The following is a 22,613-nucleotide window of genomic DNA, read 5'->3' as shown; positions in this document are numbered from 1 at the left end:
AAACTATTTCTCTGTTTACCCTAAAATGTAATGAAAACAAATCAGTGAAGAATAATTAAATCTGCGTTTGTTTTATACCTTAATTAGACAAGTGTCCAGTGTAACTAGTCAGACACCATTAACTAAGATCCCAGTGTGAACAAACCTTACGATACAGTAAGGAAAAAATTTCTTGTAGAGACTTGATCATAACACAAAAGCTCTCCAAACAGAAACAGCTATACCATCAACTAGTCACACTAAAGGTGTGTATATAAAAAAGACTGTTCTGAAATTGTCAAGATTACAATAAATGTGACAATAACTTTCATTAATTAGAGAAAACGTGAGGTTTGAGACACTTTGACTCTCCTGATGCGTTTTACTTATAGTTTCACTTCTCTACCACAAGGTTTTATGCCTACACATGGTAAAAATTGTGCTTACATTTACACATTTTCCTACGCACAAGTGCTAATAAATCCCATACTTTTCATGGGAATGTTCATACGCACACTTCTGTGCACACGTATGGTTGACAAGTGAGGTACACTGTGGCAGATAACACAAGAGGTCATAAATGGAGGAAGAGTGGAAAAGAAAGAGAAAGTCACTTTTTATCTTTCCTTCTTATTAGTAGCAATTATTTTTCCTTTTTAAATAAAACTTTCTAATAGGCCACACATAGCAGCACCACTATCATGAACTCTGTCTTAAAAGTCCATTAGTATTGCACACAGTGTAAGAATTAGAAATTGTTTTATCCAAAAATGTGTACATTCTTTTAAATAATGCAAATTAAAGCTATTTGATCTGAAATTACAACTTGTAAGATTTTAATTATAATATCAAATTGGGATGGCTACTAGTAATAGTACTTAAACCAGATATATTTAATGAGAGAGCTATAGGAAAGACAGGTGGTTTTAAATATGAGTAAAAGAAGTTAATTCAGTTTAAGTAGAATGAGATCGTCACCGGTGATATGTAGCAATGATGAAAACTGTCTCTAGACACTTCAGCACCTTTAAAAGAGAAGTACAAGTTATGAGCTTATCATTGGACACCTGGAAGAAGATCTCATTACTATTACCTCTTACATTACACCCTGGCTGTATAAGCCTTATTTTACAATAGGATGGGGGAACTGCAAGCTCACGCTCACTCCTAGGGTCAATTTAGATTCACAAATTAACTTAACATGCATGTTTCCCAACACTAATGTTCCTGGAAAGAGGTACAGAGAGAGAACATGCAAACTCCACTCAGGAATGCCCCAGCAGAGATTTGAACTAGGAATCATCTTGCCGTAAGGCAACCACCACACCACTGTGCAGCTCCATCTTAAAGATATTCATCCCTAACATATCAAAGTACAAGAGTTCATAATATTGAAATATTATGAAGAATGTGTACCTGGACTCTTCACAGCGGGGCAGGCATGAAAAGCATAGCAATAATAAATTTTAGGTACATGCCAAACTCACCAAACACCACACGCAAAAAACAGCCGTAGGCCTGCGATGTTCTTGCACCCTTGACTTCCTTGTACAGCTGTGTGAAATGAAATGCACACCTGGCCCATTGTTACAACCTCAGGCCGCCCAACAAACAACTTAAGATCAGCTGATTTTCTTTTGAAGCTGGTGCTGAAATGAGAAAATCCACTGTTTTTAGTCCATATGGTCTGAGGTTTAAAGGCCTGTGTAGAGATTGTATTCTGCATACCTTGGTTGTAACAAGTGGTTATTTGAATTACTGTTGCCTTTCGGTCATTTCCAAGCAGTCTGCCCATTAACCTCTGACCTCTAACATGAAGAGGGAAGTTTTGCAAAAGACCAGTTCACTGTAATCCAATCATAATGCAATTAAATCAGTTCATAAAAGTATTATCTTACTAAATAAATGATCAGATTGCATTGAATCTTCTCTTTGATTAAAATTCAGATCCTGAGCACGATGAAGTGGAAAACCTCTCTATAAAGAAAAAGAAAACTCAAACAGAATCAGACACAGGAAGGACAGCCATCCACCTCAAGGAGAGGACAGGAAAGAAGGTTTCATTAAAAAAAAACATGACTACCTGGTAATGATGTCACATACCCGCGACCACTCGGAATTACGAGACAACTGGAAAAACAGCGTAACTGTGTTTTTGCAAAACTGCAAAGAAAGTGACTTTCCTTCCTCACATAGTCTTGGCTGGCTTTTGTACCCATGGGAGATGCAAAGTCATTCAAACGTTTCCCAGTGAGTGGTTTCATCTCACTTTGTTAACAAACACCTCAATAACACAAGGTGAAGATGAGGTTCATGTTTTGGACTGATGTCTGTTATCCTGTTATCCAGTCTTACTAAGACTTAAAACTGGGCATAGCCACGATTTTCCACAAATAAGTGACTAACCTTACAATTCAGTCATGTAGCACCTTGATCTTTTTTCCTTACAGAGTCAAAATTCACTGCTGAGATGTTCCAGAGCTCTAAATAATGAGTCTTGGAGTTTACCCTGTTACAGTGCCACTTGTAGAAATTTATTGAACCTTTTAATAAAAAGGCATTTCCCACCCTCCCCTGCTTCTGACCTCAGCTCCAGAATTCATTGCTGCTGGCATCCTTGTAAAACTTAACTTAGGACCTGTGCAGTCTCGTACTGCACTTTGTGGCACCCAAACACAGAAAAATAAGTATGGAAAATGAAACATTAGAGACTTTCTGTCTGTGTTTCTTTTAGATATAGATGGAGGTAAGGTCGCAGGCTTTCAGCTAAACATAACTGGATTTACTGTCATCTGACTCATGGGATGCTTAGTGCAAGTTCATTAGGGAGAAAGGTTAAGAAGTGCTTATTTTTTTACTTGAGCATGGGAATAATTATGTCTACTGCTAAAATATAAAAAAAAATATAAAATGCATTGAAAGGAACTAAAAGTTGCAAATATGTTTACACTTTATTCAAATTTGTAAATACACTGTACCTTTATCAGTTTTATTATCAAAAAAATATCTCAGAATTATAACATTTTTAATGATTGAATTTTATAGAATTTTTAAAAATTTTATAGTGACTTGTCTCATAATTATGACTTTAAATCTCGTAATTATGAGAAACACTGACTTGCCAAAAAAAATCACTACCAAAGAAAAAGGTCACACACTCTTGTTGGACGGGCTTAAGTTTTAATTGCGACACACGTTTGCTGTGGCATTGTTTCAATGAGCTACTGCAATGTTACAAAATTATTTTACATCCAGTGCTCCATTCATTTCTCATTAAGATCTTGTACTGATGATGGAAGAGTCCAACCACTGCGCAAAGCCTTCTAGCGCATCCCAAACATTCTCAGTGGGGTTCAGGTCTGGACTCTGTGGTGGCCCATCCATGTATGAAAATTATATCTCCTGCTCCCTGAACCACTCATTCACAATTTGAGCCTCATGAATCCAGACATCGTTATGTTAGCATGTGCCTCTGCCATCAGAGAAGAAAAAATGCATTGATGACTGGTCATTCAGTATATTCATGTAGTCAGCTGACCTCATTCTTTGGGAACATAATCTGGCTGAACCTAGACCTGACCAACTGCAGCAACCCCATATCATAGCACTAAATAGGATAAACCTGGACTCATCAGACCACACAAACTACTTTTATTGCTCCAGAGGTCAATCTTTATTCTCCCTAGCAAATGGAAGCCTTTTTCTCCAGTTAGCCTCACTGATTAGTGGCGTTCTCATGGCCACACAGCTGTTCAGTCCCATTCCCTTGAGTTCCCTTCAACTGTGTGTGTGGAAATACTCTTACTTTCACTATAAAAGATTATAATGTTATAATGTTGTTTTTCTACAATTTGATTTCACCAAACCGGTCACAATCATTCAGGATTTTTTTACGACTACATTTTTTCCTGAAAGACGATGGTTTCCCATTATCCTTCTGGTTATTAATAATGCGTTGGATAATTCTTAACACCTTATTTTAGAAGTTTCTGCTATCACTTTAGTTGTTTGCTCTGCTTGATGCCAATGACTTGGTCCTTCTTAAACAGACTAACATCTTTTGTATGACCAAGGGATGTCTCTTTCCACGTGGTTGTTTAAAGATCCATTTATGCTCCCTTACGTACGTGAATAGTGACGTCCGTTTCTAGCGTTGCCATACTACGCTGTCCTCATACTTCCATGCGTCTTTTGCATTGTCATGGTTGTTAAGTCAATTCCTCCCCTAGTGGGCAGTGCTAATTTCAGAGTTCATTCCCACGAGCCGACGTCAGTTTCAGACACCATACGGTGTAATGGAACGGTATGAAGTTGTTTTCAACCACTCAACACGCCCTAAAATACTCGCATATCCTTTAATCAAAAGCTCACGCAATTTCTACAGTTGTTGTCCTCATCTTCATTCTTCTGCTTTATTGTTTCCTTCCTGATCCTCTTCTTCTCTGGTTTGTTTCTTTCGCTGGTCGCATGTTAGATATTTTGCTCAATACTGCCCCTGCAATTTCTGGTGGTATTGCTCCGAATTCTGAGTCAAGCAAATAGCTGAAAACAGACCAAATTACATGCGCAGCTTGCCATGTTTGGATGACATGCTTGCTAACAAAACTTGTCACCTTGTGGTAGTTTGTTGTCACTGAGTTGAGATGATTAGAACAAATTAATGTAAAAAAATAAAAAGTGCACGGTGGGAGCATGGAAAGACACCAATACAAAATTTTGTTTACCAACCGGAGGACACGCTTTAACATTTTGACCTGGTGACCCCTATCTCTGCATATCAGAGAAGACTTCATTCCGACTTACCACACTGTTGAAAGAGGAAAACACAATGATAATCAAGGCTACACAGTCAGACTAACTGATAAGATCAGACCTCAAACATGCATTAATTGACACTTGAATAAAGGCTGGATGCACTGCACATTGAATATAGCAATAAATCAAACTAGAATAGATTCAAGTCCATCCAACAGCCTTCAACCCTACAGGTAAGCAGGTGTGAATGACATGACAACACTGAATGTCACACACATTCCAACCCGACAGCACAAGACACTTCACAGGTAAAACAGCCTTAGGCCTACGAGTGTTTTTGTACTTTTGACTTCCCTGCACACATGCGACACTGTTCACCTTTCTCCCTTCACAAACGTGACACAGCACTGAACGTCATGTGTCTTTAGCAGCACTGACAAGTCAAAACAAATGACTTGCTAAATTGATGTTGAAGATTAACCATAAATATCCTAAGTAGTTAATAAGGCAATATTAAATAATGATATATCATGAATGTATGAGTCATTGAAGAACCTGCTTTACACCTTAAGACTTTAATTTAGAGAAAGAAAGCAACACTTTGTGGTTTTTAGTTCAGCTGATAAGAAACAAGGATCACCCAAACTCTAAGGCAGGAGGGAATAAGTATAATCTTATCTTGTTGTTATGGTACAAAATGTCTCTGCACTGCTTTCATGTACCATAATATCTGAGTTCAAGGACTAAATGGCTCTGACAATAATGCACAATCTATGGGTGACCCCACCTCACATCACGTGCACTACACCATTCATGTAGCTCTCTGCTACACATTCAAGTAGCTGAGGGATTTTTTTCATACAGGTTTTCTTTTCTTTTTTTAAAATATGAAAATTTTTAAGATAAGAAAGAGGTCTGCATTTAAAGTTTGCTGTATCCTCTATCATCTGACATTTATATCCGCCTCAAGGTTAGTTTAATTTTTAAAAGAACAATTTAGGCATGTGTGGCCTTTATTGGAAAGCAAAAAGATCGAGTGGTGGGGGACGACGGACCTTGGCTTAATCAAGGACCTGACCTTCTGTACATGAAGCATGACCAAATACTGTAATCCCTCGTCATTGTTAAATATATGCAAAGGTGGTCTAATCTGACCCAACTGTATGTGACTAACTCTGCTGGAACAAAATAGGATAATTTACTTTTCTATTATACTAATAATATTTTTAAAAAATGATTTCCTTTCTAACAAAAATAAACTAACTAAACAAAATATCTTAAAACTTGTTTTCTCCTCAAACCTGGCAACAATCGCAGAGATTCATAATGGATATTAAGAAATCCAAACTGTTCAAATCTCTACAACTCAGAGATGTTCACAAGTGATTTTTTACAACTTTAAGTCTCAAGTCTTGAGTCTCAGTAGAAAGTTAGCCAAATGTTACACACTAGTGCATCACAAAAATCTTAATATACGTTTTAATTTTTCTTATGTACCTGGCTTTGAATGTTTTATGTAGAGCAATTTTAGTTGTCAGTTTAATTTACAGCTACAAGCTTTAAAGCAGACATCAAGGCAATTAGAAAGGAAACGATCTGATCTAGAAGAATTTCACTTAGTCTGGAAAAAGAGTTTAATAGCTTATAAAAAAAAAGCCCCTCATGAGGCTAGAACTAGAAAATAGTCATTGATAGAGGAGAACAAGAACTAGGTTTCTTTTCAGCACTTTGTCCAGACTAAGAGTCATAGTACCTCTGAGAATGGCTTCCTTTACCCTTTCAGTTGTGATGACTTCATTCTTCATAAACAAAATTGTTTCTATTAAAGAGATTTCTGATTTCTGTTTGGACTGTTTCTGTCCTGTACAGCTCTCTGAGTTAACTAAAATAGCTTAATCTAAACCTTCAACTTGTCTTTTAGACCCCATCCCAATCAGACTGTTCAATGAAGTTTTCCCTTAATTAATATCTGTGTATTGGATTTGATCAATATATATGTACCTCAATCTCTCGACCCAGGAGTGTTGGCTAATTATAGATCTATATCTAACCTTGCCTTTATGTCTAAAATTCTTAAAAAACAATGTTTCAACTCAACTATGTGCCCATTTGAGCAGAAATAATCTAAAGATTTTCAGTCAGGATTTAGAGCTTGTCATAACACAGAGACAGCACTGGTGAAAGTTACCAATGATCTTGTCATGGCCTCACATAAAGGACTCCTGTATGTGCTTATCATGTTAGATCTCAGCGCTGCATTCGGCAGCATTGATCACAACACTGTGTTACAGAGACTTGAACATGTTATTGGAAATTATGTTAAAGGAACTGCGTTCAAATTGTTAATGTCACACACCAGAGTAAGTCGTGGAGTTCCTCAGGGTTCTGTACTTGGAGACCTGGATGAATGAATTGTCTTCTTCTAAATTAAGACAAGACTGAGTTTGTTGTCTTTGGACCTGAAAAAGCTATGTAATTAATCTGGGTGGCATTAATTTGGCTTCCAGTACTTTCCTTTTCTTCTTTTTTTCTTTTTCTTTCTTCTTTTTTTTTTTTTTTTTTGTTTTTTTTGTTTTTTTACCACAATCTCAATTTTGGCTCACATATAAAACAGGTTTCTAGAGCCGCCTTTTTCACCTGCATAATATTACTAAAATAAGGTGAAATCATATTATAGAGTGATGCAGAAAAACTAGTCCATGCCTTTACTTCTAGTTAGACAACTGCAATTCCTTATTAATGGGCTGTCCAAAATATGTCCTGAAAAGTCTCCAGCTGATCCAAAATGCTGCAGCAAAGGTTCTGATGAGAACTAGCTGGAAAGATAATATTTCTCCAGTTTTAGCTTGTCTTCATTGGCTCCTTGTTAGATGTAGGATAGAATTTAAAATTCTTCTTCTCACATATAGAGCTCCATGACCAGGCTCCACTGTATAGCAAAGATCTCATGGTTTCATATATTCCCAACAGAGCACTTTGCTCTCAGACCTCAGGTTTACTTGAGTCTCTGAGAGTAGAATGGGAGGCAGAGCTTTTGGCTATCAGGCCCCTCTCTTATGCTCCTAGTTTGGGTTCAGTAGGCACACACCCTTTCTACCTTTTAGATCAATCTTAAAACCTTCCTTTTTGATAAATCTTATAGTTAGCGGTGGTCTAGCCATCCATTACTGTAGTTATGCTGCCATAGGCTTAGACTGCTTATGAACGTTCCTGCTCTTTATTTCCTATAGATTTATGAAAGTATTGACGTCAGTATTAACTCACATTTCTCTTCTCTCAGCAGGTCTCCTTGGCTAAAACTTGTGGTGCCTGTTGATCCCTCTTTCCTGTCCTCTCCAACCCAACCTGTCGAGGCAGATGGCTGCCCGCCGCTAGCTGGATTCTGCTGGAGGCTTTTCTTCCACTGTTGCCCCGCTGCCCCATGCATGATCAGGATGGGGGATTGAACTGAAGACATGATTCAGTGCAATCCATTGGTTCCTTTAGCTAGGCTATTATCTAGTTTTTTAATTGGCTTGTATGAACACTGATTGTCTGTATAGTCCCCAGAGATTACTTCCTGCTATTTACAAATAAAGCTGAAATTAATAATAATAATAATAAAAATAATAAAGTAAAATAAAGTAAAAATAAACAATAATAGCTGAAATGTGATATCCAAATAAACCTGTTTTGCCTTGCATCATTTTTGCTCTCTAAAACACTTTGGGTTGCTCTTATGTGTTTGATTAAGTGTTTTGTAAATAAAGCTGAATTGAGTTTAATAAAAAATAAATCTTTTTCCCGAATAAATGCCAGAAGTTGACAGTTAATGTTACAGCTCAATAGTGCCAATGTCATATATCTGGTTAGCCAAAATGTGTCAAATACTGGTCAAAATGGGACTGGTGTAGTGGGGTTTGGTGGGTAACCCCCAGTTAAGACCTAAAAACAGAACCACACTTCAGAAGCAAGCAGCAAAAAAACAGCTTTGTTTTGATTGGTTAATCATTAGTATTTGTCACTTTAAAGTCTTTCGTTTTGTGTTTGTAAATCCAATTAGCCCTTTTTCAAAGCCATATATTGTATTTCTTTAAAATCCATTAACAGAATTTTGTTTTTGATACTGGAAAGGGCTTAACGCTGTTATTTAAGCCAAGAATCCCTGTATTTTATACTCACCAAAGCGAACACTGGACTGGTGGCAGTGATTAGCCACCTCCCACCAACTTCTGTCTTATTCCGTTAAAAATATCCTAGATACCCCAGTGTTCTATAGGTAAAAAGTATGCTCGTGTGCCGGATGACTGCAACAGTAGTGCAGCCGGCTGGGCTGAAATCAGTGAGCTCATTCTGGCTGCGTGGAGCGGAGGGCGGGGCTCCCAGCATCATCACCACCGGCCATCACTGCTTCATTGTACGAGCTGCTGCTGATGCAGAGATCATATCGGAGGGGGCGAAAAAAAATATGAAGATGCTATGGACCGTGTTTCGCACAAAATAAGTCTTTACACCTGATGATAGCAAATTGCGAGGTAAGACAGAGAAATCTGCAAAGAAGTCTGGCTGCCGGTAGTTTTATCATCGTGTGAACTGGACTGGCAGTCCCTGGGACTAGCGGGCCTGTTGGATTGAGTCCGATTCATAATCTTAGTAGCGGTTCGAGATTTTGCTTTTCATTTATATTTAATGGTGCTTCATAAAGGGTGTCATTGCACCGGTTGTCGCCGCTATCGTGCATGATTTTGTTATTAATCCGTAATACGTGTGTGATTTGGCCGCATAGCAGAGGTTTAGCCAGCATGTCGGAAGTGGCAGCTTGGCCTACATACGCAAGCACAGTAAAGATGATGGGAACGTAACCTGTGTGTGTTCTTGGAGATTTTCTCTGCCAAGCAGAATCTTGTCACACACTGCGAAAGCTCACGCTTCATCGATCACAATTTCTCTCTGTTTAGTATTTGGTAGCCGAACTTGTTGTATAGAGAAGACACCAGCTGTTTTTGCTCGTGCCCCAAGAAAAGCCAGATGCGCATTGACTTCTATAATTTGGCACGTGTGCTATCTTATGCAGTAATTTTCCTACTGCTTGACAGACATTATTGACCATCATTTGAGAGGATGCTGCAGTGATGCTGCAAGAGGAGGCTAGTCCACGGTGGGCTGGCTGGGCCTTCACAGTGAGGCTGTAGCATGAACTGCCCCAGGCTGTCACACTGGCCTGGTTTCATAGACACTGCTCAGCTGGGTAGGAAACTGTCACATTGTTGTTTCAGGGTCAGGACCAATGTAGGCTAGTGACTGACCACAAGTTAATTATTTATAGATTTGTTTTGAATATTCAAAATGCTGTACAAATCTGTCAAGACTGTTGTACACCGTCATGCTTGGACGACCAAGGTGGCAGTTTTTCACTCATATTCATTTATGTTTCTGCTTGCGTTTTGTATATTATTTAATGATATAAAGTATTCAGTACTGTAGAAATGTCCTGAACAAGTCCTCATATTTTCCTTCTAATCAGCTGGACTTTCTTATAATCTTTAATGTTATTTATATATATATATATATATATATATATATATATATATATATATATATATATATATATATATATATAAGCAGTTTAAGAACAATCTGACTAACATAAAATACAAATTTTGCACCAACACAATGCTGTAAGCTGAAAACTTGGTATGTCTTGTATGTCATGTTGTTTTGTGTGACCTTAAAAGTTTTTGGAGGAACTGGACAATGTGGAGGTCAAAAGGTTTTTTCTGTTCCCCTTTATATCCATAAAGAAATAAGGGATGATCTATAAACAGTACTGTATCCTGCCACTCATGGCATGATTAATCTTCCATCTGTTGACACTCTTAGTCATGTTGTCAGCTGTAAAAAGAAACTATTTTAAAACTGCTAGAAGACAAACATTACTAAGCAGCATTGTCACATGACATCCACACCAAGTATGGTAAACATGTACATGATCTCCATGATAAATTATAGTCAGAGTGACTTTTTACAGCACAGTGGAGTTTGCACATAATTTTTTATGAGTGACATTTTACAGCAGAAAAAGAGAAAATTTAATTTAAAGGTGTATGTATATTTATTACATAGTATACTACAATCACATGCAAAACATGTAATAGACATGAAGCTTGACCATTTTTATGAACCTTCCTGCTCTATTTTTAGCAATAACAGCTGTGCCGTACATGAGTTTGGCATTTTGACCTCAGACGGAAAGATTAAAAGCCATTTTTGGACAAAATTAAACTGTAATCCAAAAACAAGCAGTGGACCACCGCTCCACTCCTGCTAGTGTGATGACACTTTGAACCATCTTACATCACAGCAGCTTCCCAGACTGATTAAACTTGAGTTGCTCATTTACATTGCGGGGAATGCTTGTATTAGTCTGGCTAACTCTTGATGATGCAGTTGCATAATAAGGATTAGCAAAAAAACAAAATAGTCCAGAGATGTAAGAGTTTCTTTGCAGAAAAAAGAGCAAGCCAGAAAAGTAAAGCCGGATGTGACAGTTGGTTGAGCAGTTAGGAGAACATGGACATGGAGTCACTAAAGAGCTCTGTCTGTCCAGAGTGAGGTATTATGGGATATTAGAGAGTCCTGTCCAACATGCGACTTTAGGACAGCTTTTATACTCTTAATTCATGTTGCAGATTTTTTTTTTATTATGTCAGGCATCAATATTAAATTTTGATGAGTTCAGTAAAAGCAACTGTATGAACTTATTACAGTTTGCATGTAATGGATTACAAATACAAATAACTTAATAGCTATTAAATCCATAGAAAATGTAATCAGGACAGTATCAAATTCATTTAAAAACATACAGGTATCAACAACAAACCCACAAACGTGACATTGTCTTGGCTCCTCTTGTTCCAACAAGGCAGCTCTGACACAGTGGACTGTGGACACTGAACCTTAAGAGGTTTTCATTCCTGTTGTGACATTAAATCTTTTATGTCTTTTCAGTTTTGGTGGTCAGCCTGGGGTATTTGGAAAATGAAAATATACTTTAGGTTCTTTCTCCAGCCCCTTCTGAGCTGATTTTGCTATGTGAGGTGGGGTGCAATTTTCTGTGGGGGATGGTGTATAGCTGGGGGCTGGTGAAATATAAGTAAGTCAGGTGTGAGCTGTTTCTTGTCACATTTTCATTCCAGTAATGAGATAATCCATTTTCACCCAGCTTCAATCTTTTTGAAGATGTTTGAGCATTTTTGAAAGCGGTTTGTAAGGAGAACTAAAACCAAACCATTTATTAACGTGGTCAACTCATATCAGTATGATTTTAATATTGTCCCATTCACACATAACACACTCCACAGATGGGTTTCTTGCTAATAAACATTTTTGGATATGCGACCAACCAGGCTGTAAAACTGTGATAGTAAGCTTCACTATAAATAGACATTTTCTTTGTTTGTAAATTTTTGTTGATTCAATATTGAAATATCTTAGTTTTAAAAATATATTATAATACATATATATATATATATATATATATATATATATATATATATAATATGGAGTTATAATACAACCCCCTAAGTTCGGAGGCTGTTCAATAAAAAAAAAAATGGAATGCAATGAATTGCATTATCTCATAAATCCATATGTTATTTTCAATAGGACATGTCAGATCTTAAAATGTAGACATTTTACCATTTCATGGAAAATATTAGCTTATTTTGAATTTGATTGCAGCAAAACATCTCAAACAGTTAGAACAGGGTGATGTTTAACATGGTGTAGCGTCTCCTCTTCTTTTAACGACTGTCTGTAAATATCTGGAAAGTGAGGAGACCAGTTGCTGGAGTTTTGGGAAGGAATGGTATCCCAGTCTGGTCTCATGCAGGGTATCTAGCTGCTCAACAGTCCTGGACCTTTGTTGCCAGATTTGTTGTTTCATGATGCCCCAAATGTTTTCTTTTGGTGATCTGGACTGCAGACAGGCCAGTTCAGCACCCAGACTCTTCTATTCAAAAGTCATCTTGTTGTGATAGATGCAGTATGTGGTTTAGCATTATCTTGCGGAAATCTGCAAGATTTCTGTTTCTTTCTGTGAAAGTAACATCTGGATAGGAGCAGATGTTGCTTTAAAACCTCTATGTACTTTTCAGTATTGATGGAGTGTCACAGATGTGAAATCTGCCCATGCCATAGGCACTAATGCAACCCCATCATCAAGGATGCAGGATTTTGAACTGTCCACTGATAACAAGCTGAAAGGTCCTCTTCAGTCTGCAGGACACGGCATCCATGGTTTCTATAAAGCATTTCAAATTTTAATCATTCTGGCCACAGAATAGTTTTCCACTTTGCCTCAGACCATTTTAAATGAGCTTTGGCCCAGTGAAGACGGCGGTGTTTCTGGATTGTGTTTTCATATGGGTTCTTTTTTGCATCTTAGACTTTTACCCTGCATTAAGGGATTTTACAGTGAACTGTGTTCACAGACAGTGATTTCTGGAAGTCTTCCTGAGTCCATTCAGTGATTTCAGAAGAGAGTCATGCATGTATTTAAAGGCGTAGTGCACCCAAAAATGTGTTTTTTTTAGCTGTAAACAACACAGAATTACTAAATTGTGATGAAAATCACATATACTGTTTATAAAATTAGTATTTTTTAGTTTATTTTAAAAACAGGATTTTGTGGGTAAAAAATGGCTCATAACGCTCTCTACAGGGTAAAATCAGGTTATGTTTTTCGTGACAAAGAGAGGTTATATACGTCAGTGGTTCCCAACCTGGGGTCCGGGACCACCCAAGGGGGTTCCCTAAAGCACACAGGGGGTCCCTGAGGCTTTGAACATTCAGAGCCATTGTGATTAATGTTCACACATTGGCTCTGTTTTAAGACAAAAAGGTTATAGCTAGCTAGCTATATGTTGTCAATTTAACTTTGGCTTCATCAAAGGACATGACTAAGCCAGAATATATTATTTATGGGGAGAATCTCAGTTTTGAAAGCATAAAACCTAGCATGGTTTCAGTGGTGGGACAGGGGGTCAATGGTTTTTTGCATGAATGGGGTCCCCAAGGAAAATAGGTTGGGAACCACTGATGTACGTCACGAGAAAATTTTTAAAACCGCACAGCCCCTCCCTCCAGATGCAAACAGATGGGTCCTTGCCTTGCAGGCATAGAAAACCACACCCACCAACACATATAAAGGGATGTGAACTTATATGGTGTAGATTTGCTAGTTTCAGACTTATATTCTTTCACAGAGTTTCTGATGAAATATTTCTGCAGTGGGACAGATTTGTGCTTTTGAGGGATGTAAAAGTAACACCGGACTTTATTTTATTCTATCCTAACGAGAGACAGCAGCTCAAATCGTAGCAGCAGCAGCTTACAGCAACACTTCCTGCCGCTGCCACAACCTGCCACGAGTCTCCACAGCTTTCCAGATCTGCTGACAGGCCAGCGTAACAGCGCTAACGGCTCAGACTGATACGGTTCAGGACCACCTTGTTCATGTGTAGCTGAGGAGATTCAGGAGGGGAAGAGTCTTCCACCTCAAAGACCGCTCTGTGGCGTAGCTGCTTTGTGAATTTGCATCTTGCCAGTGAGCTGAGCTGCTGTCTGTCAATCATTTCTGCTTGTGTATCTCGACCCGCCCACTCTCTGCTCCCTGATCACCCCACATCTCCCACCCCAACCCTTGCAGTTTAAGGGATTTTTCAAATTCGACAGTGAGTGGAGTTACGCAAAAAGTAGGGGGTGTAATTACACTTTAATGTAGTGCTCCCCGAGCAGGGCTCCAGGCTAACTTTTCTTTTCTTACGAGGAGCACAGTGGCCCCCCGGACTTAAATTTTTAGGAGCGCAAGCAGAAAATTTAGGGGCGCACACTGAAAATGCCTTGCATAGCAAAAATTCACATTTCCTCTCATTTTCACTGTATCAGTGATAAATACTTGAACAATAAATTCAGAAATTACAATGTTTACAATTCACATTTTTTTGCAGTTGACATAAAAAAACAAACACATCTTACTGTTCGCACTAATACAAAACAAGTAGACATAGAACTTGTCAAATCAAATCAGATTTGATGGTTTGATTCGATTCACTTTGTAGTCGAAGCAGAACGACAACCTTGTCTCCATCATCCCCCATAGGCCATGGAATGACTTGTCCACATAGTCCCTGGCAACAAACAGCTTCAGGGATTGATACTCCTCTCCAGCCACTGTTCTCAACTTCTTAGTAAGAAAAGTAGCTATAGGCTGTCCTAAAAGTCGCTAGTTAGCATAATCAGCCTAGTACATATAGTTGTAATTGATGCTGCCATAAAGAGGGATATCGTGGGAAATGCAAAAATTTATAAAAAGACAATCTAAAAATGTTTAGAACAGCTAAATAAATGAATAGATAAAATAAAATACATAATAAATAAAATAAAATAAAAATTCTGTCAATATTTTCTTTATTTTTTAGTTCTGTTTTTTAAGTGTATTTTGTTTTATAATTCGGAGTCTTTAAATATTTTTGTCCACACTCTTATCCTGTCTGGAAAATCCAGCATCAACACCTCTGTGGAGTAAAAACTGGGCCATGGTGCCAGTGTGTTTCATGTTGGAGTATTTAACACACAGACTTATATTAATACTCTGAGCATCAGTGTAATGAATGCATGCACACTCACGTTCAGAGCACAGAGAAAAACAGTCATTTAAATCAGCAAATGTCCATTTGATTCTTGCTGTATGTTTAATTTCTCTCTGAATTTGACAGAATTTGATCGTTTTACTTCGTTAGTTCTATCATCTGCCTTTTGTCACTGAGCTTGCTCCTCAGTCGTGGGTGTCCTCACGTCCAAACGGTGTAGCATCAATGCATTTGTACTTTTTTCAATTTCTTGACTTAATATCAGTATAACGCTCAGTCTACCATTTAGTCTGCAGCCAGGCCCTTTTTTATCATGTTTTTGATCAAACCAAGGCCCAAAATGCCAACACAGAAAGAACACTTTGACAAAACTTCGAGGAGGTCAAATAAGTTTTAATTGCTCAGACAGTATGAGCAGAATGACAAAGGTCCTCAGGGGAATGCACAAGAAAGGCTGTAGGAGGCAGCGGTCCTGGGCAGTCAGATATTCAAATCAACATGAAAGGTCGGGAACCATCTGGCACTGAATGAGTGTGAGCTTCATTTGATCTGCAGGAGCTTTTCCAGAGACGAGGGGTTTTGTACTTGTTCTTTACTTTGCTCCCTGTTCATTTCGGCTGCAGACACTAAACAGCATTTACAGGGAAAAAAATATCCCTAACACCTTTTGAAATGACTGTGAACCTTGTGTGTGAAGTTTGCAGCTCTGAACATTCATGACTGTCGCTGCAGCGGTAGGCTGCAGCCCCCCTGTGACCTAGCATTTAAGAAAGCATGTGTTGAAAATAGTTGCATGAATGTATTTTTCTTTTTTTACTTTAAGTTGTACTGCACAAAGATGGCTTTCCAACTGCCAGCAAGGATGTACCATATATATATATGTATATTTATGGATATGAAAAAAATAGAGGTGGGGACACTTATGCACATTTTAAAAATAGGGAAACTGGAAGACCACAAAGATTAATAATAATAATAATAATAAGAAGAAGAAATCATTCATCATTGAAAGACCATATTCTTCTGAAAAGTGTTAATTGTGCCCTTTCGTGAGGAAATTTTAACTCTCTGCAGCCTGATCAATGTGTTAAATGACAACAAAGCTGTTCCTTTTGAGCAGTTCAATCCCTTTTTAAAAAGGTACCAAATTAAAAAAAAAGTCCATACGCTGACTTTTCCAGTAAGTTTAAGCATGTAGAGAAAAGTGTTTGTTGCAGCTGCTTTCATCCAGTGATGCTATAATTTATATAAACACTACATGTTTGGACCATTAGTATGAATTTTTATGGTCATACAGTATAATGTTTTGAGAAAACTGGGACTCCATGACGACTCCTTTGATATATTTCACTTGATCCATTGTCCATTCTAGTGCATATGGAAAATATTTAGCAGATATTGTGGCTTTTTTAAATCAGGCATAAATGAAACCATGACGAACATTAACAGGAGAGCAAAGAAAGGAAACAAGACTAAATTCTCTTTCTTTAACATACTGATGAAGTCATTGTTGCAGATTTTATCTCTGAAGAGGACTTCATTTGGCTGATTTCTCTTTCTTAACCAGTGTACTAGTGGTAGTAGAGGTAGTGGATTGGCTCCAATTGATTGTCTGTAAAGTGCCCTGAGATGACCTTGTTGTGAATTGGCGCCCTACAGATAAAGTTGGATTGAATACTAGGCTGCTGAATGCAGTAAGATTCTGCTCCATGGGACTTCAACATTATGCACGTCTCAGGAGTATCATTCATTTTAAGTTTAGTGACCTTAGACAGGACTTTGGGGTACTTGCTTTGAGGATTTATTTATAGCACTGTTGCCCTTTTTTATACACTGTAAAATTTCCAAATGCTTTGCGCTGTGTTTGTGTTTTCTTTAGGCCACATGTGACCTTTTTCATCTCTGGTGTCCTCCTTGCTTTGTAATCAATTTTGCTGCTTGCTCTATACTTAATTCTCCCAAATCTTTTACAGTTATTTAGGGAATGATCAGGAGACTGATGTGAAATATTTGACTTTGGGTTCAGTCATGTGCTGTTGAGCGAATGTGCCTTCGGCTTCTTTGACACTGGCATTCTGGAGTACTTTTTTGTTTTTGTTAATACTTGTTGGTGTCTGGAATGATGTGTTGCTGTTAAGGTTTCAAATATAAAACCTCCTTACGGATGAAATAGCAGTGAGTTCTGACAGATGATTGTTGACATCCCCAACTATATCAAAAACACAAAATGGTCACTGAAAAAAACATGAAACTGAAAGAAGTCATAATAAATTAAAATCAACCAATGAAAATCAAACCAGAATCCTTAGTTAGCATCACGGGTGTCTTCAGACTTGTAATCAGTCAGTCTGCTTATTTAAAAGGTGACAAGTAGTCACTGTGCTGTTTGGTTAAAGCACTGAAAATGGACCGCAGAAAGCCAAGGAGAGAGCCGTCTCAGGAAATTAGAAAGAAATACATGGACAGGCATGTTAAAGGTGAAGGCTGTATCTCCAAGCAGCCTATGACTGAAGTTGCACATATTATTCTGAAGTTTAAGGTTAACGGGACTATTGCCAACCTCCATGGACGTGGCCGCAAAAGGAAAATTGATGACAACTTTAAGACACAGATAATAGGAATAGTAACCAAAGAGCCCAGACCTACCTCCAAAGACATTAATGGTGAACTTCCGAGTCATGATACATCAGGGTCAGATCGCACCCTCCGTCGCAGTTTAAGCCAAAGTGGACTTCATGGGAGACGACCAAAGAAGACACCATTGTTGACAGCAAGTCATAAAAAAAGCAAGACTGGAATTTGCCACAATGCATATTGAAAAGGATTGTCTTTTGGACAGATGAGACAAAAGTGGAGCTTGTTGCTCACAGATGCAACAATAAAAAAACTGTGAACCATGGGGGAGGCCCGGTTATGTTCTGGGGCTGCTTTGCTGCATCTGGAACAGGGTGTCTTGAATCTGTGCAGGGTACAATGAAATCTAAAGTCTAACAAGGAATTCTGGAGCAAAATGTGCTGCCTAGTGTCAGAGAGCTTGGTCTCAGTTGCAGGTCATGAGTCTTCCAACCAGAAAACATTCCAACCAGAGAGTTTTGTGAATTTTTCTTCTGAGTCCTGATCTAAATCCTACTGAACATCTGAGGAGAAGGCACCCTTCAAAGCTGAGACAACTGAAGCAGGTGTCTCATTGACCATTGACAGTTACAGAAATCTTTTGATTTCAGTGACTGCCTCAAAAGTTTGTGCAATAAAAAAATTAAGTAAAGGGGGCCATCATTTTTGTCCGGGCCTGTTTCATTAGTTTGTTTTCTTAAATAATTCTGTTGGATAACAACTAAAAAGCAATGTCTGATTTTTATTTGTTAATTATGAGCAAATTTCTATTTATTATTCATTTAGTCCGTTTTAAGTTTTTCTTAGTGACTTTTATGGGGTTTTCTTTCATTAACAAAGGGATGCCAACAAGTTTATCCATGTCTGTGCATGCTGTCTCAGCAAGAGTTTAAAATACCTGTTTTATAATTAAGGGTGTGCATTAATCCCCTCTGATGTGGACATGACTTATTTCTAATTAAAACTATGCTTTATTATATGTAACTAGGGGATTTAAGAAATTGTTGCACCCAAAGTGCTTTTCATCATAACTTTATGTATACAAGTAAAATGTCATCACTTCCACTGTTTAAATCTTTAAAGTTTAAGATAACCAGTGCAGCAGAGAGAGAGAGCAGTGGATGTTTTCTTCCTGACCACTTGCTACCAGAGGAATGCTGTGAAGGCTTTAGCATGATGCGACTCTTTAAATCCTTTACTGGCATGAGAGAGGTGCTTTCATTAATGTGTTAGTCTGAGAGATGTGTTTCTAAGTGCAGCTGTTGGGATTCTGAGTTTGTTGGGCAGCCACAGGCAAAGCAGCGAGGTATGGTGCTTTCACATGCTTCTGTATTTTTCATATATGCATGTTTTTGGAAATAGGATGTGTATTGCAGCTTGCATTTTATTATTTATGTGGAATATATGTTTAACCCCCTAAATTACTGCAGTAAATAATTGTACTGGGTCCTTGTGTTTTATGTTAGAGTTGTGCTTACTGTGCAGATTGATATCAGTCTGGTTAGGAGTTCGACTGCAGCTATTAATTAGTCAGATAAGAAATACTTTTGCTTTATAAAAGAACAACTATAACTATCAAAAAGAGGAAAAAAGAGAGGTCTCTTGAAATGAAGCACTTTTCTCAGAAAATTTGGTATATATATTTGTTGAAATATTTGTCTTAACATTTTAACTAGAAGTCGTTGATTTTACAAATGCACTGTTTCCTGATAAAACCTCCGTTTACAAAGTCTGTGTTTTGATTTTGGTTTTACTTCCATGTAAAATGCTTTTTGGGAGTTGATACTATTTACAAATAGGCCTATTTTAAATCAGCATATGAGTCAAAATGGCACCCAATGAGTCAATGTAATATCACCAAATTTGTGCTTTACACTCTTAGGAAATAGTGGTTTTGCTCCACAGTAGGTCTGCTGGTGGTTAAACAGAATGTAGTCAAATCTTTGGATGTTGCTGTTTTCTTTTTTTTCGGGAGGGAACAAAATTACTAAGCAGGCAACAGCAACAAGCAGTTGTAAACAGAGTGGATTTCACCTTGTTACAGACAAATTCAGAGAGAAATGATGGGTGTGTGGTTGTGCCTTGAAGTTAGAAAGAATTTGCCAGAATAGGGGGATTGGATTTTGCAGTGAATCAGAAAACAAGCCAGAGACGATAGCATCCTCTGCATATAGCACTGAGCCACAGGACACAGTAAAGAAGATGTTCTAAAAAAGACAAAAGGTTTGCAGAGGTGTCAAGCCCTCTGATAAATGTTGAATATAGAACACCGACATGGGTGGTGGTGTGGGCTTCATCGGAAGTTTCTACAAAAATGCTTCTCTTACTTGGAAATGGAGTTTGTGCAATTTTAGATCTTTTTGATCTGGCAATCATTACCACACGGCTTGTGTTTGAAAATAGCATAAATGTGTTAGACAGAGGATACATTTGGTTCTCAGTGCTGACCCTGTGTGTGTTGATGATTATGATTATTTGACTAGCCGGCGGACTGTTTCCTGGTTCAGTCCCAAAATGGACTGTGACAGTAATCAGATTGATTTGTGCTCACGGCATATTCTAGCCTTCCCCTTCAGAGGTAGCATCTGGCTTTCATGGATGAAATTTAGGTTAATACAGTATTAGTGGTGATGGTGAATTATTATTAGCTTTACATGATGGTGGAATGAGTCAGCTGACCTCAGATGAATATAGACAATTCATGAATCAACACCATTATTGTGTTTGTTTTCTTGAAACATGGCTATTTTTGTTCATAATATAGCTTAGCATGAACATCGACAGAGGAAATTAATTGTAGTTGTAATTTTAAGTAAATTAAGCCCCTTTAAAAAAAAACCTCATTACTTTAAAAGTGATTTATAGTTAAAAGTAAGTAATTTTCAGAACATTTTCAGTAGGAACAGTGAGCTTTAAATCAAGAAGTAAAGTGTTTTTAACATCTGATGCACAAAAGAAAGAAAGAAAGAAGCTGAGTCAGGGGATTTTTCTAATTTAAACTGCATTCTTGTTTTATGAGCATTACCAAACGTGAAGGGAACTCTGAGAAGTTCCTTTTTTATTATTTAAAAAAGAAAAACATTTTATTTAGCAGGTTACTTTGTCCACAGGAATGCATTATTTGATTTAATTGTGCAATGAAAGATTATATGAGAATATCACACATGATCAAATAACATGCCACACCCAAAAGATATATTTCATGGTGTAGTGTCAGTTATCCATTTAGTAATCTCACAGCCTGGGGCAGGGCTACTCAATTCGGTCCTACGAGGGCCGCAATCCAGCAGGTTTTCCATGTATCCCTGCACCAACACACCTGAGTCAAATTGATGAGTCATTGTGTAGAACCTGATTGGCTGTTAGAGCCACCTAATTTGACTCAGGTGTGTTGGTGCAGGGATACATGGAAAACCTGCTGGATTGCGGCCCTCGTAGGACCGAATTGAGTAGCCCTGGCCTGGGGAAAGGAACCTTCACCGCCACGTGGGAAGGTAATATGTGCTAGATGGCATAACGGGCTTTAAATGTAAACTTTACAAAACAGCTTGGGTTTAAAAGTAAGAAGAGGTAGAAGATGTTAAATACTTCTGAAGCCTTAAAGTCAGCCAAGCAGCAGAATTAAGTAATTGTGTTATGTCATTTCTTGCATCAGACTCTACCAACATGTCAATGTTACAGATGCAGTTGTTGGGTTAAGTTCACATGCTATGTAAGAGGAATTTGCTGCTTAACCTGTGTTAATATCGTTAAACTTAACCCACGCATTTGACATGTGGATTGAGGGGTCAACAGAGCAAGCATTAACTACAGGGAAAGTTAAAATGGGAACACTCTGCACAAGTGATGTTGAAAGAGTGTGATGGTGATAAAATCTGGATCTTGTACCCATGCCACCACGAAGATGGGTGCATGTTATGAGGTCCAGCAAAATGTAAAAGTAACTGATTTTACCATCTTTTTTTTGTCTCGTGTAAGTATATATATCATGGTAACATCCAAATCTATGAAAAAAGAGAACGACCATAAAACCTGCATTTCCCTCATGTACTGTCATGAATTTAGGGGATACTGTCAGTTTAGAAAAATGATGAAAAAAAATCAAACCAAGACAGTGTGTAAAATGTAAAGGCAACATGTCCATATGAAAAGTTACTGACATAAAACAAGTACTTTTGGATTTTGTTTCAGGTCGGGACTTTAAAAAAAAAAAAAAAAAACTATTACTAATGTTAATTTGTAATGAATGCAAAAAAAAAACACACACACCTCCCATAGCTGCAGTTGCTTCCAGGCAATGGAAATTGGAGCTGCCCTGATACATGATCAGATATAATGATGCCATATTGTAAATTATCAGTACCAATCAAAAGTTTGGACACATCTATCCAGTCATTTTAAATGAGTTTAGACGTGTCTAAACTTTTGACTGTAACTCTTAGTTGAAAGTTGTGAGATGAGCCGAGCTCATTAATTAAGCCTTAACCGTTTAACGCTGAGTCAGCATGTGGCTGTTTCTGTGACCAGAAACCACCAAAGGTACATGGAATGCTGCTATCCTAAGCTTTACTAGGTATATATATTTTTCCATTCTCTGGCTTGTCAAAAGTAGCTCATGGGAAGTTTTTATTGCTG

General features: G+C 37.8%; 1 protein-coding gene across 2 annotated transcripts in view; it reads left to right on the top strand.

The window, feature by feature from the left end:
* Positions 1-9,116: 9,116 nt before the first annotated feature.
* The window catches only part of jakmip2 (janus kinase and microtubule interacting protein 2), a 35,199-nt gene continuing 21,702 nt past the window's right edge, over positions 9,117-22,613 (top strand). For both annotated transcript variants that reach the window (XM_042009105.1, XM_042009106.1), the window contains exon 1: positions 9,117-9,248. The gene's annotated coding sequence lies outside the window, so the exon portion shown is untranslated. The remainder of the gene's footprint in view (positions 9,249-22,613) is intronic.

The sequence above is a fragment of the Melanotaenia boesemani genome, chromosome 15, assembly GCF_017639745.1.
Source record: "Melanotaenia boesemani isolate fMelBoe1 chromosome 15, fMelBoe1.pri, whole genome shotgun sequence".
Taxonomy (NCBI): Eukaryota; Metazoa; Chordata; class Actinopteri; order Atheriniformes; family Melanotaeniidae; genus Melanotaenia; species Melanotaenia boesemani.
The sequence above is the reverse complement of the archived record's forward strand: the minus strand, read 5'-3'. Positions and strand labels throughout refer to the sequence as shown.